This window comes from Peromyscus californicus, unplaced genomic scaffold (assembly GCF_007827085.1).
Source record: "Peromyscus californicus insignis strain IS unplaced genomic scaffold, ASM782708v3 Scaffold_9__1_contigs__length_137607984, whole genome shotgun sequence".
Taxonomy (NCBI): domain Eukaryota; kingdom Metazoa; phylum Chordata; class Mammalia; order Rodentia; family Cricetidae; genus Peromyscus; species Peromyscus californicus.
In genome coordinates, this window is record NW_026294617.1 from 74768438 (window position 1) to 74794378 (window position 25941).

General features: G+C 48.5%; 1 protein-coding gene across 2 annotated transcripts in view; it reads left to right on the plus strand.

The window, feature by feature from the left end:
• Positions 1-1021: 1021 nt before the first annotated feature.
• Pdzk1 (PDZ domain containing 1) overlaps positions 1022-25941 on the plus strand; it is a 55015-nt gene continuing 30095 nt past the window's right edge. For both annotated transcript variants that reach the window (XM_052730361.1, XM_052730362.1), the window contains exon 1: positions 1022-1247. The gene's annotated coding sequence lies outside the window, so the exon portion shown is untranslated. The remainder of the gene's footprint in view (positions 1248-25941) is intronic.

A 25941-nucleotide genomic window follows, 5' to 3' on the forward strand; every position in this document is an offset into this window, starting at 1 on the left:
AATGGGAAAAGCTTACAGAGTAAGACTATATGTGTATATGTACACACAATTCTCATACAGCTGGACAATGTGTACAATGTCTTTATAGGTCCCCCCCCCCCCCAGGCTGGCCTCAAACTCATAAGCCTTTTGCCTCAGCCTACCCAGCTGTGATTACAGGCAAGGGGCAACCAAACTGGGATGTTTATGTTTTAGGCTAAATTTAGAATTTTTACTGTAAAGTAAAAATGTTAGAGTGAGCTAAGGTCACTTTCCGATTGAAGCAAGTTTATTTCTGAGGTGCTGGGGATCCAACCCAGCCTATGGGGCATGATCTCTTGAGAGTGGCATGGTCTATTGAGAGTGGCTGATGTACAGTGGTCGTGCAGTGCTCAGTCACGCCCCAGGCCTTCCATCACTCACCACTCATCTGAAGAGATTCCAGCCATGGAAAGTGCTCTATCCAAGTGTTCAATGTAAAACTGCAGGACTCTGTTTTTACTGTACACTGTGTCTCGTTATATCAATACTTACTGTTGAATCACTGTTGCCTACAGCGTTCAGTATAGTAACATGCTGTGCAGGTGTGTGGCCCAAGAGCACAAGGCTGTATCATATGGCCAAGGTCTGCAGAGACTCTAGGATTGTACAGTCGGGAAATCATCTAGTGATGGATCTTAATGTACCATCATCATTAGGATGCACAGTGTAATTATTTTTAAAATGGAGGCTCTCCACCATGCTATAATGCAGCAAGCAGGCCCTCAGCAGATGCTAGTGCCATACACTTGGACTTTTCCATGTCTAGAATCATGAGTCAGTCTCTCTGGTGCCTCCCCTTACAGACATCTCTCTCCACTCTCAGTGAAGTATAAAGGGCTGTGACAAGAACAGCAGCTTACAAAAGTTTAGACAAGGAGAAATCCAGGCCTGGGTCTCTGGGAAGGTTGCAGGAGGGCCGTGGAGTTAGACCTTGGCCGTTTTGCTGACTTTAGGTACTGGTACCCGAAGGATGCGGTGGGAGGAAGGTGGAGAACCAGCTGGGAGGTTTGGCTTGTAACCATGCTGTGCACTTGCTGGCTGTGAGATGCCAGAAGGTCCTGCCTCTCCTCAGTGTCCTCAGGAACTGGTGCAGTGGGATGGGAGGGGCGGAGTAGGGACCGCTTCCAACTCCAGAATGACAGGCAGGCTGGCCTGCTGCAAGAAGCCTAGCGGGTCACTCCACCCGAGTGGCTTCGCGGTGATGAGGTCTAGCTGGACCGGAGTGTGTAAGTCTGTTTGGGCTCCTCAGCGGGGCTGGGGGCAGGCGGGGTGGGGTGGGGTGGGGGCACTGGAGTAAGGACTGCCTTGGCAGAAGTGACCTTGATGCCTGGAGCACCTAATGTGGGCAGGCACAGCTGGCTAGAGCTCTCGCCGCTAGAGGGCGCTGCTTTCCCAGCCCCGGGTGTGACCGTCGCCACGGTGCGGGCGAAGTCGGAGGTGGGGACAACCTTAACTAGGAATGGAGAAGAGGAGGAGAGTGCAAGATTGGGTCCGGTGGGCCCTGTGACTTGGACTACTCGAAGCTGTAAATGGCCCTCGTACATCAAGAGAGGTGGGGTACGGGAGGGCAGAACTTTCTGGGTCCATTACGTCCCCGCCGCAGGTCCTGCCTCCCTCCTGGATGGCGGTGGGCTCTGGAGGGTGCAGACAGGGTTAGTGTCCTCGCCTTTGAGTCTTCTTTGAACTGCTCCGACCTCAGGGACTTCTGGACTCTTAGAAACCCTTGGTAAGAGATGGAGGACAGCAGTAAACGCCCTCATCTCTAAATTACGAGAAACCAGAGTTCCGGGGAAGCCATGGTGCACTTGCTAGGTGTTCTCTGTCCGCTCTTCTAACCCAGTTCATTGAGCTGGAACACAGCTTCCTAACCTCAGCTCAAAGGCAACTATGGGGGGCGAGATGGCTCAGCTGGTAAAGGCGCTTGCCTAAGGACTTGAGTTTGGCTGAGACACGGTGGAAGGAGGTAACAGACTCTTGCAAGTTGTCCTCTGACCTCCACATGCACAGCATGCATATAGACACACACGCACCTACACACACTAAATAAATACAGTAAAAATTGTAATTTAAAGGAAACCAAGGAGCCGTTTGAAGACCAGGTGAAGCACATGAGGCTTGTGCTCACTTGTGGTTCGTCTATTTTTCCTTTAATCTTGGGTATTTTGTTTCTTTTTCTGAGGATATGTGGAAAAACTAGAGAGCTCACAACCTTGTAGAGTGTATCTGCAAACCTGTACAGTTTTTTTGTTGTTGTTATTGTTTTGGTTTTGTTTTTTTTCGAGACAGAGTTTCTCTGTGTAGCTTTGGAACCTATCCTGGACCTCGCTCTGTAGACCAGGCTGGCCTCAAACTCACAAAGATCCGGCTGGCTCTGCATCCCAAGTGCTGGGATTAAAGGCGTTCACCGCCACCGCCGCCGCCGCCACCACCACCCAGCACCTGTACAGTTTTATATACAGTCTCAATGTACTTTTGCTACCTTCTAATTTATTTTACAATAGTAAGTTACGTTCGGTTATGTGTGAAGGAATAAATTAGTTAAAATGCTCTTTGTGGGGCTGGAGTGATGGCTCAGGGGTTAAGAGCACTGACTGATCTTGTAGAGGACCCAAGTTCAATTCCCAGCACCCACAAGGCAGCTCACACCTGTCTCTAACTCCAGTTTCAGGGGACCCCGATACCCATGGCAAAAACACAAGCACACATAAAATGCTCTTGTAAAAAATTAATAAGATGGGTTGGAGAAATGGCACACTACTCTTGCAGAAGATAGGGCTGGGTTCCAGCACCCACAGAGTGGCACCACTGTCTGTAACTCCAGTCTGAGGGCACCCAACACCCTCCTCTGGCCTCTGTGGGCACCGGGCTCACATGCGGTGCATATGTGTGTGTGGCATGTGTCTACAGTAGTCAAAACATTCATAACACATAAAATAAAAAATCAGCCTAGAATTAATAAAGCAAAATGTATAGGATAACTAAGGAAACAAATTCTATAAAGACAGTTGTTAGAACAGTTCTAGGAATGCATAATAATAGAGTAACACGTCCTTCTTCAGACCTCGTGTCCATCTGATAACTGCCATAATTTCTCTTTTTAAGTTGTAAATATTGTATCTTATGTGTATGGTTGTTTGGCCGACATGCATGCCTGGGAACCATTTGTGTGCCTGGTGCCTGTGGAGGCCAGAAGAGGGCACTGGATCCCCTGGAACTGGAGTTATAGAGGGTCCTGGCCCTCCACATGAGTGAGCCAGGTCCTCTGCAGGACCAGCCAGCACTCTCGGCCACTGAACAGTTACTCCAGCCCTCGTCTAGTTCAGTGAAATATAGCAGCTGCCCAAAGACTCGAGGACATCTGTGCTTTCTACTAACAGCAGATTCTACACTGGTTCCTTGCCTGCATTTTGTTTGTTTGTTTTATTTTGAGACAGGGTTTCTCTGTGTAACTCTGGCTGTCCTGGAACTTGCTCTGTAGACCAGGCTGTCCTGGAACTCGCTCTGTAGACCAGGCTGCTCTCAAACCCATAGAGGTCCACCTGCCTCTGCCTCCCGAGTGCTGGGATTAAAGGCGTGGTCCACCATGCCTGGCTCCTTGCCTGCATTTTTAATGGAAGCAAATTCCAACTCTGTAGTAGAGACTGACAAAATCGAAGATGTATTTTCTCCCAGACTCACAAATCCCGTTTGTGATCTGACCTTGTGGAGGGCCACATGCCGTAGGTTAGCAACCAGCTCTGATTCACAGGCGGAGGGTTCTTCACACTGAAGGATGTAGCTGGAACTGAACTTAAGGCAAATTATGACATTTTTAAAACCCAGGGATTTAGAGGTTTACTCTGCCCAAACCACACCACGGCTAGAGGCCGCCCTGTTGGTGTCACCTTCAGGGCACACCACCAAGGACATGAATGTCCCTCAGAGATGCCTCACAGAGGCAGCTCACAACTCAGCCCAGACCCAAGGGCTTTAGCAAAGGCTTGACAACCTTTGGTAACTTTCTTGCAGTAACTCTTCATCTCCTTCATATTTATAAAAAGGTGTGTCCTTCGTCCACTGCCTTCACATGAACACAGAACCAAAGAGAGCAGCCTGGAGGATTCAGCACAGCATGTGTGAGCTAAGCTTAACTCTAAAGCACTCACGGAGACTTCCCTCCCATGAATGTGGTGTGGCTCTTTACCCTGGTCTGAACCAGCCAAGGACTTGAAGCCCTAAGAAGGGTGAGCACACCAGCCCACCGCCATAAGTAGCCTGTCTCTTTCTCAGGCTTCTGAGGGCAGAGAACACTTATTTCCCTTTGAGAAGCAAGCTTCTCGGTGGCCTCCTGTGAGCAGGTCTGTCAAACATTCCATCTCTCCTCCCAGAGCCCAGGTCCCCAGCAGGCCTTTTTACCTCAGGACAGAAGTTCTTCCTCGCTCTCAAGCTAGGGGCTCACGTTGATTGCTCTTGAGTCCTATACTGGCTTTTTTTTCTTCTCTTGCTAAAAAACTGTCTCCCCACTTCCGCCATAGCTCATACTCTCCTCACTCTCATATTTGATCTTTGAAAAACCACAGAATGGGTTTTTAGCAGCTAGGGGGTCTTCCTGCCTTTCTTTCCTCCACTCTATAGTCTTTCCTCTCCGCCTTCTCTCCATCACCTCCTTCTCCCCACTCTTCTCTTATTAGAATACACTAGGGTTCTGAGAGGGCTGAGAAAAATCACCCCTTTGAAATAGGTTCCTTTACCTTAGGAAATGAAGATTTTTTTCACTTGCTAACTGCTAAGGGTAGCATTGGTAATAGAAATGACCAGAAGATGTGAAGTCAGAGCATGCTCTCGGGGATAAAGGCTCTGCGTCTTTTCCTGTGAGGGCCTTTTGATTTGGAGTAGTTGAGAGGGGGCAGACCTGTTCCACTCTGAACCCAGCGCAGCAGGAAGCCCTGTGGTTCAGAAACACCTGCCGTGATTGCCAACTGCCAGGATTGCCAACTGGTGCCAGGCTATCCAGAGCTTGAGTTAGCGTCAGAAGGAGTGGCATCGGGAAAATGCTCTCAGGGCTAATGCAGAGCAAACACTCTCACCGTTGTTATTGCTGTGGCTGTGAGATAGTCTGTAGTCCCAAACTGTAAAGGGCTCTAGTGTTTGCGGTCCCACCATTTGCCTCACTGAAGCCACCCTCAGATGAGACAGAAATGTATCAGTCCATCAGTGTTGGCCTTTCTTGGTGTGGTGAGTAGATTTCAGCTTGGCAGGTGAGAACCCACGTTAGGAAGGAGAATCTCTTACCTCTTCTCCGTGTTTCTCACCACAGTTGATGATGCCATGGACTTCAGTGAACTGCTGAAGTAGCCTGGTTCCTGGTGTCCCAGTACTCTTATCCTCTGTCCCTGTGATAGTGGGTGAAGTATTTGAATCCAGTTGTATGATTTTGCCAATGTCGCCTTGTTGTCGAGAGAACAGTAAGTGTTCTGCCTGCTTAAAAAAAAAAAAAAAAAAAAGGAGGAGAAGTAAAAAGAAACAAACTGGGTGGATGATAAATCATATTTTTATTTTCTATAGAATTATGGAGCTTCTGAACTGGAAGGACTACCTGGGAGTGTTGTCACAGGTTTGTGATCACAGCATTTGGGAGGCAGAAGCAGGAAGACCTTTTGAGTTCAAGGCCAGCCTGGGCTCCTAGACCCATCTTAAAATAAGTAAATGACAATCAAAAGACAGGAAGAGCCACAGTTGTGGTTCTGCTAATCCCGGTCTGTAATGATGTACAGAAATGTCTGTGTTAGTGGTTCTCAAGTGTGAGCATGTCCAAATTACCAGGCAGGCTTGTTACCAGAGTTGAGGGTCTGGAATTGCAGCTCAGTGTTGATGCAGGAACACAGCTCTCACCACAGAGGGGACAAGAGTGTCTTCTGGAACCAAACAGGAGTGACCATGGCCTGGGGATATGGATTTAGGTCACCCACCCCAAGTTCCATGTTCTGGTGTGGGAACTGTTTCATGAAGTTTTTATAGACACAGAAAATCATGAATCAGGGCACTTATCAAGTACGTTGGAGGAAGTAGCAGGGAGGCAGGGAGAAGCCTGCTGGGGTCCTTAGGAGCTAGCCCACAGCAGCATTCCTAGCCTCCTGGATTGGAGGAGGCTAGGGTTCTGTTAATTCATTCCACAAGGTTTTAAGATGTCAGTCTGACAGGAAGCGGGCCAAATAATGGCTATTTGGGGAGCCCCAGATAGCCCCAGAGAAGATGTAGATTGGCTCTTGACCTGTAACATTCCAAACTACATAATCACTGACATTCCGTCAGTCAGCCTTGCATAGGTTTCAGTTTTACGGTAGGGATGGCTGCTTTCTGGGGACTTCATATCGCTGTTGAGAGCTTGTCTACCATGCCCAAAGCTCCGGGTTTGATCCAGACATTGCATAAATTAGGTGGGACAGATCTGAAACCCCAGCACTGGAGGAAGACCAGAAGTTCAAGGCTAGTCTGGGCTAGAGACCCTGCCTCAAAACAACAATAATAACAGCAACGAAAGAGCGTAGTTGGCCTGGCCTTAGATTTATACTAACAGCTAATCAGTTGGCACTCACCTGTAATCTCACAGCCACTGAGGAGCAGCTCACTGAGAGCTGACTGTGATCCTTGAACAGAGTCCCAGATGTGTGGCTCAGATTACAGCCCATCTGCAACCCTTTGTTCTCACGTGGATTCTGGGGTCCCTGCTGCTATAGAGAGACAGTTACCCTACAGAAGAGCCTGTCTATGAGTCAGTCACACACTCCCTGACATCATGCTGACACACACACACCCCTGTATAATGGGTACACTTCCACTAGAGTGCCCCTCCTCCATCCTTCCCCCACATCCCAGGAGTTACACCTTCCTTCTCTGGAATACCCTTCTCTTGTAGCCTGACCTCAGACTCATGCTAAAGAACCCCTCTGAGACCTATAGAGAAAGGTCCTCACTCTGCTCACAAGCCTGAATTTCCGTTAGTGTCCCTAGCATGCTGTCTGTCCCTCCATGACAGTAGGGAGGACTGAATTCTCCTCACAACCCAGAGGATGCTGGTCTCTGCCTGACTGTTTATATATCTACAGCATTAAGAACTCATCTAATGAACTCCTTAACCAAAAGGACGATCTGCCTCACTGTACCCCTCGGCACACATGAGACCTTTTCTACAGCCAATGCAGCTTCTATCCTCTGGGTGCACAAGCAGCTGTTTTCCCATGTCCCCAGCTGCTGCTGCTGTGATGGGTCTGTCAGATGTGAAGAGGCTCTAAAGAGACACCGGCTCTCAAGGAGACTGTCAGGCTATGGAAGCAATGGAGCCAAAAGAAGTAGCCCCGCCTGAGGGAGAGATCGATCTCCCAGAAGATTCCACAGGCTTCTGATAACTTGTCAGAACACCTTATGGGACACGACCGAAGCCCAGACAGGGATGCATCAATGGTGGGCAGAACCACACTTCGATGGGACTGCTTAGAGATGCATCTTTGGCCCTCTATTTATACTATTTTTAAAGGATTTATTTATTTTTATTTTATGTGTATGAGGGTGTGTGTGTGTGCGCGTGCGCGTGTGCGCTTGCGCCCCTCTGCCTGTAGACCATATGTGTGCCTGGTGCCCACTGCAGGTCAGAAGAAAGCAGCAGATCCCCTGGAACTGGAGTTATAGTCAGTGTGAGATGCCAGGTGGGTGCTGGGAACCAACCCTGGTATTCTAGAAGAACAGCAACTGTGTTTAACCCTGGAGCCCTCTCTCCAGTCTCTGGGCCCTCTATTTAAACTAAAACTTCAGGACCCCAAAGATGGGGTCACCGGATCTTTGTCCCTCTTCTCAATGTGCATACACTGAATAAAACTCCATTTTCTGAATTTTACTATCAATTTGGCTGTTGTAACTGATTTCTTGAGGGTGCAGGCTGTGAGCCTAAGTTTGGTAACACTACTGTTGTGATATTGCTTGCAAATGGCTCCCTCCCTCCTTCCCTCCCTCCCTCCCTCCCTCTCTCCTTGCCTCCTCCTCCTCCCCCTCCTCCTCCTCCCCCTCTTCCTCCCCCTCCTCCTCCCCCTCCTCTTTTTCCTCCCCCCTCCTCCTCCCTTTCCTCCTCCTCCCCCTCCTCCTCCTTTTTTGAGATAAGGTCTCACTCTGTAGCCCTGGCTGGCCTTGAACTCAGAGATCCGCCTGCCTCACCTTCTCTAGTGCTGGGATTAAAGGCGGGTGCCATCATTATGTTCCAGATCTTGCATTCTTGCTTCAATCCCTCTAGTGGTGGATAGCTCATTACCCCAAAACTACTCACCTGTTACTTTTTTTCTTATTTTGATTAAAGATCGTTTTCATACAATATATTTTAACCATGGTTTTTTTCCTCTCACTCCCAGATGTTCCCACCTCCCCAGCTGCCAACTTTATATGCCAACTTCTCTCTCTCTCAAAAAACAAACAAAACAAGAAACAAAAACAAAAAAAGCTCAAGAAAAGCAAAAATGAAACAAAACGTATCAATGGTAGATAGCTCTTGGTTAGGGGGACCCTGTGTCCACTTCCCCACTCTGTGCTGGGACCTCGGCTTGCTGTGTGCCCTCTTCCCCGCCCAGTGCTGGGACCTCGGCTGGCTGTGTGCCCTCTTCCCCGCCCAGTGCTGGGACCTTGGCTGGCTGTGTGCCCTCTTCCCCGCCCCCCCCCCCCCCCAGTGCTGGGACCTCGGCTTGCTGTGTGTCTCTCCCCCCCCCCCCCCCCCAGTGCTGGGACCTCAGCTGGCTGTGTGCCCTCTTCCCCGCCCAGTGCTGGGACCTCGGCTTGCTGTGTACCCTCTTCCCCGCTCAGTGCTGGGACCTCGGCTTGCTGTGTGCCCTCTTCCCCGCCCAGTGCTGGGACCTCGGCTGGCTGTGTACCCTCTTCCCTGCTCAGTGCTGGGACCTCGGCTTGCTGGAGCCTGTGCGGGTTGTGCGGCTGCCACCATCTTGATGTATCTGGGAGACACTGCTTCCTTGGTACCATCTGTCACCTCTGGCTCTTACAATCATTCTGCCTCCTCTTCCGTATAGTTCCCTGAGCCCTGAGGGGAGGGCTTTGGTGAAGACACCCCGTTTAGGACCGAGTGCTCCAACGTCTCTCACTCTCTGCACCTTGTCCAGTTATGGGTCTCTGCGTTAATCCCCATCTACTGCAGGAGGAAGCTTCTCTGATGAGGGTTGAGTAAGGCACTGATCTACGGGTGTAACAGTATGCCGGTGGGAGTCATTATCTTGCTAAGTTCCTTTAGCAGAATAATAGTATTAGGTTTTTCTCCTGTGCCTGTGACCTATTTAGTCTCAGGCTCTTGGCCACTTTAGTGGTCTCAGTTACGAGTTCCATCTCGTGGAGTGGGCCTTAAGTCAATTTTTAAAAGATTGGTGTCTCCCATAACACATGCCACTACTGCACCAGTATATCTTGCAGGCAGGTCGCTGGTGTAGGTAGCAGGGTTTGTAGCTGGGTGATCCTGATGATCACCTTTCCCCTCCAGGAGCGTGCAGGGTACTTTCCAGTACCATGAATACTAGTCACCAGGGGTGAAGCGTCTAGTTAGGTACCAGCTCGACTTCTCCATGTTCAAGGACATAAGTAAGTGTTGTCTTCAGCAACAGAGCCTTACTATCAGGTTGGGGAGAGCAGTCGATAGGCTCGGCAATAACCTATGGTGTTGGGGAGTGTCCATGGGGCCCCTTTGGCCAATGACTCAACAACATGTAACATGTTCCTAGTGCTGGGGGTTTTATTTGATGGCAAGATGTTCAGTGGGAGCAGCCTCTCCCCTCTTATTTGGTGACTCTGATAAGGTTCCTGACATATGTGCATATATTTAGGATGCTTCTACAGTAGTAAGTTTCCGTGTGGATCTTCAAATGGCCTTCTGTTCATTGTCCCTCCTCGTATTCCTTCCTTTACTTCTCTGTCCCATTCCCCCTATTCAGTCCTCCCATTCCGGTTTTCCTCTGTGCTGTGGGATGTTCTGTATGTCAAGTGTGTTGCTGATTGGTCAATAAATAAATCACTGATTGGCCAGTGGCCAGGCAGGAAGTGTAGGCGGGACAAGGAGGAGAATAAAGCTGGGAAGTGGAAGGCTGAGTCAGAGAGACACTGCCAGCTGCCACGATGAGAAACAGCATGTGAAGATGCCGGTAAGCCACGAGCCACGTGGCAAGGTATAGATTAATGGAAATGGATTAATTTAAGCTGTAAGAACAGTTAGCAAGAAGCCTGCCATGGCCATACAGTTTGTAACCAATATAAGTCTCTGTGTTTCCCTTGCGGGTCTGAGTGGCTGTGGGACTGGCAGGTGACAGAGATTTGTCCTGACTGTGGGCCAGGCAGGACAACTCCAGCTACACCTCTGTCTCTCTACAATGCTTTATTCTATTCCCCTTCCTCGGGAGAGCCTCTCCTCTCCTCCAGTCCATGACCAGGTAGCTAACCTCTGGTTATTCCAATTGTAGCACACATATCTAAAGAAAATTTACATTATTTCCCCTTTGGGGTCTGGCTTACCTCACTCAGGATAACTTCTCCAGCTCCATCCACTTACCTGCAAATTTCATTTTTCTAACAACTGAATAATACTCCACTGTGTAAATGTACTACGTTTTCATTATCCATTGGTCAGTTGATGGGCATTTAGAATGTTTCCCATTTCTGGGCGTTGTGAATAGAGAGACACTGAAGCTGGATGAGCAAGCGTCTCTGTAGTTTACTGGATGTTCTTTGTTGGATTCCTCAGTTATTATTGAAAAACTCTTCCTCAAGTTACCTTTGTATCTCCCTTGGACTTCTGGACACAGGTCCCAATTCTGCCAAGGGCTCATAGATCATGTCTGTGCTTGGTGATGAAGTCACAAAGCTTAAAGGTCACATGTCTGCGTTTATGTCCCCCTCTACCTCTTTACTGTATGATTTGGGGCAGGTCATCCAAGTTTTCTGAATTTCCCTCACCTTTAGACTTGGGATAATAGTTGATATTTAGATCATTGAGGCAAAGCATGGGTCCTGAACAGGGTAAGTCTTCAGTAGGTGTTAGCTGTTACGATTAACTTCATTTCATTGTTGACTTTAGAGCCTGTAAAGTCTCTGAAGAAAGTTAATTATTCTCAACCTCGGCACATGCCTGTAATTTTAGCACTGAGACTATCCAAGTGGATTCAAGAGGATCTTGAGTTTGAGGCCAGCCTGGGCTAGACAGTGAAACAAACCCAAAACAAACCAAATGAGAACTTGATTATTCTCCCTAACGTTTTCCTTTGGAGGTTAAAGATCCCTAGTTCTTTGGACGACTTCTTGCGGCTTTGTTTCCTCCAGCGCTGGGCACCGAACCTCTAGCCTTGTGCACAGGGCAGTGGTTTACTGTTGAGTCGCAGGCACAGCCCAGTGGCGCGGTTTTAATGTCTCCTTTCCCTTGTAACTCTCCTGTGGACGGACTCCGGACTGCCGTGCTCCCTCGCTAACTGCAGGAGCTCACGCCTGCCTCCTGTCTTCTTTTACCACTGCTCCCAAAGATCCCAAAGTCAGTCTCCACACTTCACTGGACCACCTCAGTCTTGTGGACAGCGGAGATGCTAGAGGCTACCCAGCCTGCACATGAGGAGTAAATGCTGCTGTTTTGCCTTGCTTCCCCTCCAGGCCCCCTTGGCTGACTCCATGAAGGGCTCAGCGTGTGTGTGTGTGTGTGTGTGTGTGTGTGTGTGTGTGTGTGTGTGTGTGTGTGTATGTGTGTGGTGTTGGACTGAGCAAGGCAGGGCTCCCACCACTTTGTGCTGCTTTGATGGAGATGAGCAGTGAATGAGGAAGCGCATGGACTGACTGGGCAGAGGGGATAGAAGAGTCTCCTGGCTCCATGGGGCTGTCAGGAAACGTGACTTTTTCCACAGAAAAGGGTGACCTGCTACCCTGGCACAGCCGGGAGCTCTCTGGAAGGAAACCAATCCTCGGGGGCCAGAGGGCGCTTGCATCACAGCAGAGCAGGAATTTCGTCCCCACCCCACCCCCTGTCTCTGTTGGCCTGTAGCCCAGAGTCCTTGGTAATGAAAGACAAGGAGGGGGCCAGGACTGTGTTACTGTAGAGACAAGGATGGCAGCGTCAGGGATTTGGGTAGCACACTGACAGAGCGGGTCTTGAGAATGTTTCAGCCTTGGTTCTGCTCTCCAGTCTGTACTGAATGGTTCACCAAGAAATTGGGGCTCAAGTCCTTTTAAGCTAGAAGGCAGACCATCTGCCTGATACTGTGGTGTCCTGGACAGTCTGTGCTCTCCTCCTGGACATAGCAGGTACCAGGTCCCATTCTAATCAGGCCTCCCACTGAAGGGAGGCCAGCCTGAGGAGGCTGGCTCAGTGCCTCAGCTATCACCCCCCATCCCCCCACCCCAGCCCCATCCCCACCCTCCACACACTGAATTCCTCAAGGTCACTTGAAGTTTTCCACAGTGTCTCAGCCTGGTGACAGAAATGGCCACAGCCAAAGTTCCACCTGGCCAGTGGACTCCCAAGCCCTCGCTATTACAAGCCATATCCTTCTATAAGGATAGAGATGCGCCTTCTCCAACTCAGGGCCGCACTCTTTCCTCATACCAAGGTAAGAACATGTAAGATCATCCACCCACGTCTGCTCATTGCCCCCTGAGCCTCGTCCAGCCTACGCTGTGAATCCTTTAGGGTCCTCTCTCAGGCTCCTTCCAAACTCTATACTCCAAGAAGTTGGGGGAAACTGGCCTACTGGACTTGGTGGATCCACATGTCCTCAACTTCTCACAAACCAGGAGTCCCAAGCCTTCCTGATGACGAATACCTTGGATTCAGGATTTATTATTTTACTCTCCAGGACGTTTCCAGTGTGATCTGTGTGAAAGAAAAGTCAGTATTCCATCAAGGGTTCCCTGTGAGGGTGAGAGGCAGAACCTCCGTGGCTGGTGCAGAGGCTGTGTGCCACCCTCCTTAGCAGACCAGACTGAGCATCCTCATCCCGACAGGCTCCGAGAAAGGGCGCCCTCTTGGGGCCGATGGAAGTAAGAGCTAGTTTTTTCCTAGGATAGTAGAATTGTAGCACGAATCTTAAAAGGTCTTATTAATAAAATCAAACCTGAGGCCAGTTATTGGGGTGAATGCTGGAAGATCAGAGAAGCAGAACAAGCCACAACCACCTCACCTTGCCAGTTCCTCAGCTGATCCTGTTTCCTCAGACTGGAAGCCTCCGAGTCCTCATCCAGAATGAATCTCAGCTGACCTGCTGCTCGAAAGCCTGAAAGCTTAACCAGCCAAATGCTTCTAGTTTCTGGTCTCCACACCTTATATACCTTTCTGCTTTCTGCCATCACTCCCAGGATTAAAGGCTCACTTCTTGGGACTAAAGGCGTGTGTCACCATGCCTGGCTGTTTCCAATGTGGCCTTAAACTCACAGAGATCCAGAGGGATTTCTACCTCTGGAATGCTAGAATTAAAGGCGTGTGCTACCACTGCCTGACCTCTATGTTTAATATTGTGGCTGTTCTGTCCTCTGACCCCAGAAAAGTTTATTAGGGTGCACAATATTTTGGGGAATACAATACCACCACATAGAATTATTTTTTATCTACTATATTTCGGTCTATGGTGCTGGAGAGAGAACCTCATGCATGCTAGGCAAGTGCTCTGCTGCTGAATGATACTCACAGAGCTTTGATGGACTGACAGGCTGATTAGAAACGGGGTCTCCCCACATCTTAAACCTACAGTGTGATCCAGGCAGGCCCTGAGCTGGAAACCCTGCCTTCACCTCCTGAGTGGCTGAGATTACAGGTGTGGGGTGTCACATTCTTACTCTGGCAGGTTAGGATTCTAAGCACACCAAAGAAACAGGCACAGTTAGTTTGCTGTCTGTAATGCCAGGGGTGCTGGGAGCCCTCATGGGGGCCAGACTTTGAGGGAAGGCTTCTTTGAAGTCACGCCAGAGGTGGGCCACTGGTTCCTGTTCTTTCTCACAGACCCTTTGCCGCTGGGTGGGGTGGTCCCGGTCTCACAGCACTTTTCTTGCTGGTCTCTTGTCCCCACCTAGCCTGCCCCTTTGGGGCAGTGGTTCTCAACCTGTGGGTTGTGACCCCCTTGGGGTCAAATGACCCTTTCACAGGGGTCGCATATCAGAAATTTACATTACAATTCATAACAGTAGCAAAATTACAGTTATGAAGTAGCAACAAAAATAATTTTATGGCTGGGGGGTCACCACAACATGAGGAACTGTATTAAAGGGTCCTGCAGTAGGAAAGTTGAGAACCACTGCTTTAGGAGCTCATGAGAAGCTGGCTCTGTAAGATGCAATCCAGGCCACTCACTGTCTCTGTGTCCCTCAGAAAAGTCAGCAGAGACCCTTAAAACCTATATCCCAAAGTGTGACGTTGGTACATTCAAGAGCCTAGAACAGCGCTATACTGTTGCATAGTACCATAGTTGACCTTTGGTGGAAGCAGACTGTATTCTGACCTCTCAGTTGGGAAAAGGGGGAGGGAATGGCTATAAAAATATTCTGCATGGGGCTGGAGAGATGGTTCAGCAATTAAGAGCACTGGCTGCTCTTCTAGAAGACCAGAGTTTGATTGCCAGCACCCACAGGGTGCCTCAAACTGTCTATATTCCAGTCCCAAGGGGTTCAACACCATCTTCTGGCCTCTGGGCCAGACAATTACAGTGCACAGACATAGTTACTGGGAAAACACCCACTTTTATAAAAGTAAAGAAAAAAATCTTTCATAGCCGACTTACGAGTTTTACCAACTCATAGCTCTTCAAGGGTTCTCAGGCCTCCTCTGGCCTGAAACCTGCCTCATCTAAAAACTAGAAAATTCTGATCAGCAAACACATGGGGCCTCAATGCATACTGCTGCAAAGATGGGGGGACTTGTCCCACATGCCACCTATCTATCCACACAGCTGTAAAACATTTATCTCCATTCTGCATCTGGACCTGGGCCTCATAAATTCCTCTAAAGGTATGCAGCCTGCGTGGGCAGTTTCTGGAGATGTTGGAGGAGGCCAGTAACACAATGAGGCAAAGGAGACTGTCATAAAGTTGACTCAGGAAAGAGACAGAGGACAGACAGCAGGGTCTAAGATGCCACGGTTGGAGTGAGTTAATGAGCTACTGAAAAGGTAGAGTAATGTGGGGCAACCAAAGGTTGAAGTTGAAAAGACTGGAGTCTCTCAGGTCCCCTGTGGCTTGCCGACTTGTAGGGTAAAAAGAACATCGGCTGTAGACGCAAAGACACAGGCCTTCTTGAGGTGTCCTTGGTTAAGTCACTCCGTCTCTCTGGGTCTTTGTTTCATACTCAGAAAGCTGAGGCATCTCAACATTAATGGAAAGAACAGCTTTTTAAAAGTGGGGGAGGGCCTTGAAGAGCTGTTTCTGTACGCAAGGTATGTAAAGGCTAGTAAGTGTATGAAAAAATAATGCTTATCGACGTCCATCATTAGGGAAATGCAAATGAGCCGTTATCCCCGTTAGGAAGATGACTGTTATAATAATAAACAAGCCAACAAATCAGGTGAAGTGTTTGTGGGGATGTGGAGAAACTGGGACCTTTTTGTGCTGCTGGTGGAAAAACCCAATGGTATGGCTATTACTGAAAACAGCGTGGGGTTGATGGGATGACTCAGTGGGTGAAGGCGCTTGAGTCTATACCAGGACCCACAGAACAGAACAGAAGGAAGAAGCTGACGTCCATAAGCTGTCCTCTGGCCTCCACACACATGCATGTGTGTACACACTCACATAAATACATGCAACAAGTAATTAAAAAAGAGAACAGTGTGATGGTTCTGTCTTATGGCTGTGAAGAGACACCATGATCACAGCAACTCTTAAAAAGGAAAAACATTTAATTGGGGTAGTTTGCATTTTCAGAGGTTTAGTCCATTATCATCATGGTGCAACATGGTGGTGTGCAGGCAGACATGGTGCGGGAGACAGAGCTGAGAGTTAATACATCTTGACCCACAGGCAACAGGATGTGGTCTGAGACGCTGGGCGTGGCTTGAGCATCTACGAGACCTCAAAGCCTGCCTCCACAGTGACACACTTCCCCCAATAAGGCCACACCTCCTCCTAGTGCCACTTCCTATGAGCTTATGGGGGCCAGTTACATTCAACCACAGGTTCCTTAAAAAAATTAAACATAAGATCCAGCATTGCCACTTCTGAGCATGTACCCCAAAAAATGGAAATCAGGGCCGGCTCAGGTAAAGGCCCTTGTCATCAAGACTGACCACCTGAACTGGGTCCATTGGTCTCACATGATGGAAGAAGAGAATCAACTCCCAGAAGTTGTCTTCTGCATGTGCTCTCTCTCTCTCTCTCTCTCTCTCTCTCTCTCTCTCTCTCTCTCTCTCTCTCTCACACACACACACACACACACACACACACACACACTGAAGTAAAGGTGAGTGAATGCAATCAGAGGTTCCCAAGAATGGGAAGCAGGGCTCAAATACCCAGAAGCAAACTGCTCACTGCTGGCTGGCTGGGGGAGGAACTCGGTGTATGCAGACGGTGGGGTGGGCTACAGTTCAGGAAGGAATCCTGACTATTACTAGGAGGAACCCTGAGAACATCACATTTCGAAAGGTCAGGGTGACCCTATTCTGCTGTAAGGGGAACCTAGAGCAGCCACAGTTAGAGACCAAGACAGGTGGCGAGGGGTCGGGGAGAGAATGGAGAGCTGGTTCAGAGGCCCAGAGCTTCAGTTGGGGAGAAGAACAGCTCCACGGAAATGAACTGTGACGATGGCTGCCCACCCGTGAGGAAGGACATACTGTCACTGACCTGTACACTCAAATATCACTGCACGCTGGGCTATAGTATTTTAAAAAGCAATTTAAAAAAGTGAGGTCAGGAAGTCAAAGGACCTCATTAAAGCACTCCCATTTGCCATGCATTTGTTGCCAACACAGGTCCTTTCCACTTTAGAACAAAGCATGACGATGTCCTGATGACGCCCCAGCTTGGCCACAGGAAGCCTGGAAAGCATCTTCTGTTACTCCAGTGGACTCTATGATGTTTAAAACTTGCTGCCTGGGGCTGGAGAGGTGTCTCAGAGGTTAATGAACTATTAACCGGGTGTGGCGGTGCACGCCTTTAATCCCAGCACTCCGGAGGCAGAGGCAGATGGTTTTCTGAGTTTCAGGCTAGCCTGGTCTTCAGAAGGGGAGTTCCAGAACATCCAGGGCTACACAGAGAAACCCTATCTTGGAAAACCCAAACTAAAAACGAAACCAAACAAACAAAAAGGAAAGAAAAAACCCTCAAAGAACATGTAGTCCTCTTTCAGAGAACCTGAGTTCAGTTCCCCAGCACCCATATCAGGGGGGCTCATGACTCCCTTATCCCAGCTCCAGGGGATCCAATACCTTCTTCTGGTCTCTTCAAGCACCTTCACCCATATACACAAACTTACACACACAAACATACAAATTAAAATTAACAAAATAAATCTGGAAAAAAAAAGGTATATCCTTGCTAGTAGTCATGATAGCACATGCCTTTAATCCCAGCACTAGGGAAGCAGAGGCAGGAGGATCTCTGTGAGATTGAGGCCAGTCTGGTCTACAGAGTGAGCTCCAGGACGGCCAGGGCTACATAGAGAGACCCTGTCTCAAAAAAAAAAAAAAAAAAAAAATCAAATAAAAGCCTAAACTTCTTTCCTAACCTCATGGTCAAATACATATTCAGAAAAAAGAAGGAAAAAGACAGTCATCAGCCCCGTGAAACCATCACACAGCTGAAGAAGCTGAATCTCAGCTGCATCCCAGAAATCAGATGAGCATCCTAACCACTGGTCAGGCGGCCTGCAACACTCTGCCCATCAGATGCTGTCTAAATGGGATGTTATAATAGTATTAATTATTAATATTAAAATGAAATCGGGAGCTGGAGAGATGGCTCAGAGGTTAAGAGCACTGGCTGTTCTTCCAGAGGTCATGAGTTCAATTCCCAGTAACCACACGGTGGCTCACAACCATATATATATATCATCTATAATGAGGTCTAGTGCCCTCTTCTGGCCTGCAGGCATATGTGCAGGCAGAACACTGTATACATAATAAATAAATAAGTAAATAAATAAAATGAAAGCAAAGTACACATAGCAAGCTGAATCTCACAAATATTTGATTGAAAGAAATAAAACATACACATGTTTCTGTATGAAAAAAGCCTAGCTTTTTTGTCTTTATTTTTTCTTTGTCACGAATCAACTATTTGTATATGCTTAGATCTGTTTGGGGCTTTCTAGTTTATGCCACTCTAATTTATTCATTTGCCTACATGGTTTTGATATCCATACACAGAAACTCCTTCCTTAGTGTCGACATTTAAAGACAATGTTATGTCTGTGTGTGTGCATGTGCACTCGAGTGAACACACGCGCACACAGTGTGTGAGTGTGCCATGGCATGCATGTGGAGGTCAGAGGACACCTGTGGAGTTGTTTCTCTCTTTCCACCTTTTTCTGGGTTTCGGGGATTGAACTCTGGTCATCAGGCTTGAATGACAACTGCCTTTACCCCTGAGCCATCTCAATGGCTCCCTTCCTTAGGCTTATTTTTATCTCTAAGACTAGTTATCCAGGTTCTACCAACAAGTGAGGGAAATTTCACTGGAAATGCCAATATCTATCTATCTATCTATCTATCTATCTATCTATCTATCTATCTATCTATCATCTATCTATAATCTATCTGAGAGATTTGGAGAAAATTAAAGTCCATGTTATTCGTGCTCTTCTAGCTGAACGATAGATATTTTGTAGCTTTCTAGGTATACCAGAGTATCAGTCCCCGAGCAGAGTCAGGGGATCTGCCCGCAGGACAGTTGCCCCAGCCTTGAGAGCTTCCCTTGCCTACCCTAATGCCCTGCACAGCAATGACCAATCTCTGCATGTGACTTGGTGAGGGAAGTGTTAGGAACTAGTGGGAGGTGTTTTTAACTTTGTGTTTCCGACCAGTTGCACAGAATACTGAGCTACCACCAGGCAGAGTGTCATCCATAGGGCCCCAAAGGCCCGGAAAGTCCTGAGTCACCACCTTGTACTTCTAGCCACCCATTTTCATGAATGTTGGTACACTGTGCACTCAGAAGTAAGAGGACTAATTCTTGCAACATGAGGTAGCATTATGCCCTGAACATTTACTAGACCTGGATGGCTATAAAAGTCTTCTTGAGGCCGGGCGGTGGTGGCGCACGCCTTTAATCCCAGCACTCGGGAGGCAGAGCCAGGCGGATCTCTGTGAGTTCGAGGCCAGCCTGGGCTACCAAGTGAGTCCCAGGAAAGGCGCAAAGCTGCACAGAGAAACCCTGTCTCGAAAAACCAAAAAAAAAAAAAAAAAAAAAAAAAAAGTCTTCTTGAAAGCTGGAGAGGTGACTCAGTTGTCAAGAACGTGTCCTGCTCTTGCAGGAGACTGGAGTTTGGTTCCTTGTACCCAAATGGAGACAGGGTGAGGGGGATTGGTGGGGTGGGTGTCTTACAACCACCTGTAACTCTGCCCTCTTCTGCCCTCTGTGGGCACTGCACTGTGTGCAAAAGGAAAATCTTAAAATTTAAAATCTTATAAAAGTCTTCTAAAGCCTCTGCTCAGTCCTCTGAGGTTATCAATATTATACATATTTTGCCGATGAAAAGCTGGATCTTTTTTTAAAAAAATAAAATTTTTTTAAAAGATTTATTTATTTGTTATGTATACAGTGTTCTGTCTGCACGTGTCTCTGCAGGCCAGAAGAGGGCACCAGATCTCATTACAGGTGGTTGTGAGCCACCATGTGGTTGCTGGGAATTGAACTCAGGACCTTTGGAAGAGCAAGCAGTGCTTTTAACCTCTGAGCCATCTCTCCAGCCCTAAAAAAATATTTTTATTTTGTGTGCATTGGTGTTTCACCAGGGGTGCCAGACCCCCTGGAACTAGAGTCATAGACAGTTGTGAGCTGCCATGTGGGAATTGAACCCGGGTCCTCTAGAAGAACAGTAAGAAGAAGAAAAGTAACTCTAAAGTGATAGGATCATCTTTAGTTCTAGAATAGTCTTAACAACCTCCCCTCTATATTAACCTCCCCTCTAAGTCCATAGAAAATACTGGACAAAATAAATAAAATTTTTTTTTTTTCCAAATTGGTAGTTGAACTTTGTTCAAGGGAACTCTGTGGATTCCAGAAATGACGAGAAAGATAAGAAACCAAAGTGATACTGGGCAATGAACCTAGAACCTGAGACTCTGCAGAGAGCTGAAGTCTCAAGTCTACAATGTCATGTGAGGGGGATAAACCAATTTTATTGGCAAGATTAATTTAGTGTTTCATTCATATTTACTTGAAATCTTAGTATATGGTAGTCTTGTTGTGGGGTATCCACCAGAGAAGACTGCTCGGACAAGGGTCTAAGCTAATAGAATGTCTTTATTAGCTGGTGGGCAACTATACTGGGTGTTTGGGATCCCAGTGTAGCACTGAGCTTTCTCAGGGTGAGCTGCACAAAAACCTTATGGCATACTTCAGTTAACAAGAACAGTTAGCCAGAAGTGGAACTACAGAAGCTAAAAAGCAAGGTTAGAACATTCAGAGACTTTCCCAGAACTATGGACTTTGATGGATTAGGTCTTTGTTTTAGTTTTGGCAGGTGGTGCTGTCTACCTGCTGAGTTCACAGCCTGAATGGCACTTTCATCACGGAGTCAGTTGTGCTAAAGCCTGGGGCCCTGTTACATTATATTCCAGGCATTTGAGACAAAGAGAGAAAAATATAAATCTTAGGAGCTGGAGAGATGACTCAGTGATTAAGAGCACTGGCTGCTCTTCCAGAGGACCCGGGTTCAATTCCCAGCACCCCCGTGGCGGCTCACTACTGTCTATAACTCCAGACAGTTCCAGGGGAATTGAGGTCCTCTTCTAGAGTCCCTGGGCACCTGATATGCATGTGGTACAGACACACATGCAGACAAAACACCCATACAAATAAATAATTTTTAAAAAATCTAAAAGAAAACACAAGTCTCTGTCCTCGAGGAATTGATATTCCGGTAGGAGGGAGAAAGGAATCAAATAACACAATACTTGAGTGTGTTGGAACATTGCGAGTTTGTGGACAAAATGGAGCAGGGATAGAGAGATCAAGAAGGCTACAAGAAAGTGACTCTCTCAGCCCAGATTCTGGGAAGAAAAAGAAATTTCTCTGGAAAATTCCTAGTCTTGGCTGAGGTGGACCTGACATGAATTCTTTCCTTAATGGAAACACCAAGGTAAGCAATTAACACAGATTGTAGATTGTTTCTTTACCTCTCAGTGGGGCAGACAGGTACGGCCTGACCAAAGACAAAGTCTCCAGCTCCAGAGAACAAACAAAGCAAAGCAAAGCAAAGCAAAGAAACCATTAACCACATATTTAGGATTCAATGTCGCATCTTCTTGATGCCAAAGCCAGGGCTGGGCTGTGGCTCAGGGATAAGAGAATTAGCCGAGCACAGTAAGTTAGCCTTTGGTTCCATGGCTTCGATTTTCAGAAGCAAAACCACCCCACACCCTATGCTATAACCTGTGCTCACAGCTTCTGACCTGCAGATCTCTGTAGACAAACCAGAGCTTACACTGCACATCCTCAAGGGTGCGGAGTGTGTGTGTATGAGTGTGTGTGTGTGTGTGTGAAAACCCAGCAGATTTAGCCGGGCTGTGATGATGCATGCCTTTAATCCCAGCACTCAGGAGGCAGAGGCAGGCGGATCTCTGTGAGTTCAAGGCCAGCCTGGTCTACAGAGCGAGGTCCAGGACAGCCAGGGTTCCACAGAGAAACCCTGTTTAGGGAAAAACAAACAACAAACAAAACCCCCAACAGATTTAGGTTCCCCAAATCTTGAAGTTGGAAGTGACCCAGGAAATCCCAACTTTGTCTCCCCAACATTGGAGAAACCTTGTAGAAGAGCTTGCACCTTATCGTCCGCCCCTTCTCAGACGCAGCTGGGGAAGGCCTGGGCGAGAGGGCGAGAGGGCGGCAGGAGGCTTCTCCTAACCACAGGAGGCTTTATTGCAGCTGCACAGGCCTCGTCTAAGAAGAGAGGGCGGGGTCCAAGGCTGGCTCTTCGTCCTGGTCAGATGATCCTGGGCAGGATTAGTAAACAGATGAATCTAAGCTTTCTTATCTAGAAGATGAATATCATGTCACATGATGAGGGCTGAAGGGAGTAATGAACGTAAGACCTTGCAGGGCACAGAAGAGATAAACCTACTAGATCTATATAATCAGTGAAGGACTTACATGGCTCTTGCATTAATCATGTCAGACTCACTTGTAGGTATGATATTAAAACTTGTTATCGTGTGTGGGGAGGTCCTGTGTTCTACCCACAACACTGTAAGAAAGATAATTAGTCCAGATCAAACACCTGGAAATTGGAAGTAAGAACTTGGACTCAGGTGTTCTGATCTTAAATATTCAGCGCCCTAGTCTACCCTAATGCTTTGAAAGTTATGTTTGAGACCAAGAGAACATAGCCCGAAGATGGAAGGCAGTTAGTTGGATACGATGAAGAGGCTCTGATGTTGGTCAGTCTAAACTCTTCTCCACTGGCTTAGGTCACACGTGGGTTGAGGGCAAAGCTGAGAACCAGGGAAAACAAATGCTAGTCTTCCTAAGTGGAGGAGAGATGAGGCCACCCCGTCCACAGCCTGGGGCTGGCCTCCCTGCTGTGAGCAGTCTCCTGCCCTGGATTAGGAGTGTGGGCTGAGAATCCAGGTGAGGATGGTTTGTGTGGGTGTGGTTGATAGAGGTCAGCTGCTGCCCTGGCTGAGGCTGGCGGCCTTTTCAGCAGCACCAGCCCACAGGGGAACTTGTGAAAACTGCCCGGCTGCCTTCCTGAGAGCCTGCAGAGTGTGTGAGGAGGAAGACAGGTATCAGTAGTTGGAGAACAGATAGCCACTGGGAGAGAGGAGGGAGCATTAAAGAATAAAGAAACAAGGACCTGGGCCTTGCTGCTGACCTGTGCGAGCAGGTGAGCCCTCAGGGCGGTGGGAGGCAGGACAGGTCAACAGGGGCTTTACTGGCCTGCTGGTGGCTTTCTGGGTAGGAGTCGCAGTGCCCTGCTCCCAGGATGGCCTCAGTGTGGAAGGTGGCTGGTGAGGAGCCCCGACTCTGACCCTGGGCTAGGGGCAGTGGGGTTCCTAGTGGGATTGGGGATTGGTTGGGTGTGACCCAGTCCTCTGTACATTGGATAGAACTGGAAAGGCAGAGGCACCTCCTCCCCAGCTGCCTTACCCACCTCTATTCTCCCCGCTTTTTGCTGTCCTGAGGGAGCACAGGCGAGAAGCCTTCCTACTCTCCACATTGTTAGGCTGGGGTGGGGGCAGGGCTTCCTTTGGCTGAAGGATCTTGAGGGTTTCCAGCTGGCAGGGAGCAGGACAGAGGTCACTTGAACTCAGACCACACATCCCTGTTAAATACATCAGCTTTTAAATCAATCTTTGTCCAAAGTCCAGTAAGTTCCAAGACTAGTAGTGTTAACGGCAGAGAGAATTCCTAGTGGCCGGGTGGCTCCTTCTCCCGTAGGTAAGAAATGGCTTCTGTAACCTGCCACCTGGCCTGGAGACACTTTCCCTTTCCCTTTTTCTAGCAAGTGGCTGTGGGGAGGGGTGGGGGCCTTTGGTGGTGGCAGGGGGGCAGGTTAAGGGGGATGTGGACTGTCTCCTGGGTTCGGTAGTTCTTCCTGCTGGGGATGTGAGGGCCACTTAGGCTCTACTTCATGAAGGCGTTGGTGAGCTGCTCACTGCCTTTGGATTGTATGAGATGGCGTGGGGTTGGGGGGGGGTGTTGTATGGAGATCTGAGGCACAACCAAGAGAGAGGCCACAAACCTCACAGGCCGCCAGGATGTTTCTCCTGAGACCTTGCTACCCAAGCATTTTGGGTGGAAGGGAAGACTCTTTCAGTGACAGCCAGCCCTTGGGCATACAGCCTAACCCAACTCCCTACCAGCTAGACAAAACAAGCACCGCCCCTCTGCGGCGAGGAAAGCCCCGGATTCCTGGGAGGGCTGAGTGGAAATTCAGGTCCTCCAGTCTCCCTTTGGGGTATCTCTCAATCTCGTGTCTGTGTGAACCTGAAATGTCTGTGTTACTCTGAAGTTCCCCCAGATGCTTCTGTGTGTGGGGGTATGTTTGGGAGGAGCTCATTTTCTAAGTATCAGAACCTTTACCTAAGGGCCCGCTAGCTCTGAAGACTGCTGGTCTGGGTGGTTTATAGTAGATATGCTTTGCAGAAAGCATCACCCTGTATCCATAAGTCACAGGGCCCTGACTGCCTCAGGCCACGGTCGTCTACTCCAAGAGTCATGTATTCTTTCATGTCCAAACAACTCGGGGACTTTGAAGTGTGGGTTATGGCTGAGCAATTGTTCTCGTCCTTGACTCTTGTATGGTCTCTGCCGTATGAACCTGTTGATGCTGTTGTGTGTTCCTAGACCACTTGGTAGGCAGCGGCTGCTCCCCTGAGGGAGAGGGCACAGGTCCGGGAAAACAATGCCTGAGGTCTTAAATCATTTATGACAAGTCAGTAGATACATTCCTCACCTCAATTTTGTTATTTGTTGAAGGGAAGTCAGACATCACTTCCCAAGGGTTGTTCTGAAAATAACAACAATGTGTTTGAGGGAATTGAAAGTACAAATCTAAGACACCTGCTCTTCAGATGAGTGCATCCAGCTGTCCTGTGGAGTAGCGGGATGCAACTGGAGACCTTGTCTGAGTCTTTCTGTGTAACTGAGCCTTTATTTTCTCACCTACAACTAAAGAGAGTCGGCACTTGATGTTCACGAAGGCCCTTTTGTGTGTAAGGGGGATCTGTGCTGTGAAGGTGGGTCCCTGTGATTTGAGGGTGCATTCAAACGTTACCTTCCAAAAGGAACTTCCTAAATAACGCCTCCCTCCACCTTGTCACCATCTTTTTTTTTTGTTTTGTTTTGTTTTTCGAGACAGGGTTTCTCTGTGTAGCTTTGCGCCTTTCCTGGAACTCGCTTTGGAGACCAGGCTGGCCTCGAACTCACAGAGATCCGCCTGGCTCTGCCTCCCGAGTGCTGGGATTAAAGGCGTGCGCCACCACCGCCCGGCTCGTCACCATCTTATATTACTCCGTAGCATGTCGTCAGAAATCATTGTTGACTGAGTCAGAGGTTAGGCTTCCGGAGAGCAGAGCTCTGGCCTTTGCTACCTGCTGTGGTTCCAGATCTTAAGACAGCTCCTGGCTCAGAATAGATGCTTATGTGTTTGGGTGGATGGAAGTGGAGGGAAGGGAGCTGGGACATGGGTTGTTTTGGTCACTACTCAGGAGGCTGAGGAACTTGGATTCCCTGTCAGGCTGTCTGAACGTGGAAACGGACTTCTCCGCTCACATCTTAGTTAGATGACTCCACAGTTTTGTGTGGAAGATGGGGGAGAACAGTAAGATGGAGATAGATAGGTTTCTCTCAAGCTCTCAGCAACTCCTTTCTTGGTTCTTCAGGAGAGACCGACCAGCTCTCCTTAATCTTCCTGCCTGATTGGCGTCCTAGACAAGTGGTTAAGAGCATGGCCAGCTGCTGGTGGCGCACACCTTTAATCACAGCATAGGGGAGGCAGAGACAGGCAGATCTCTGAGTTCGGGGCCAGCCTGGGCTACAGAGTGAGTTCCAGGACAGTCAGAGCTGCACAGGGAAACCCTTGTCTGGGGGCGGGGGCGGGGTTTGGGGTTGGGGGGTGGTGAAGAGCACAGTCATTGGGACTGGAAGCCTGTGCTCCAGGTGTCACGTGTGTGTTACTCCCAGAGCCCCTGGGACCCAGTGCTTACTGCTGGGAAAGTTAAATGCTCATGCATCTCACATGCCACATCATGATGGTCTTTAGTTCCCTTGTGATATGTATGATTC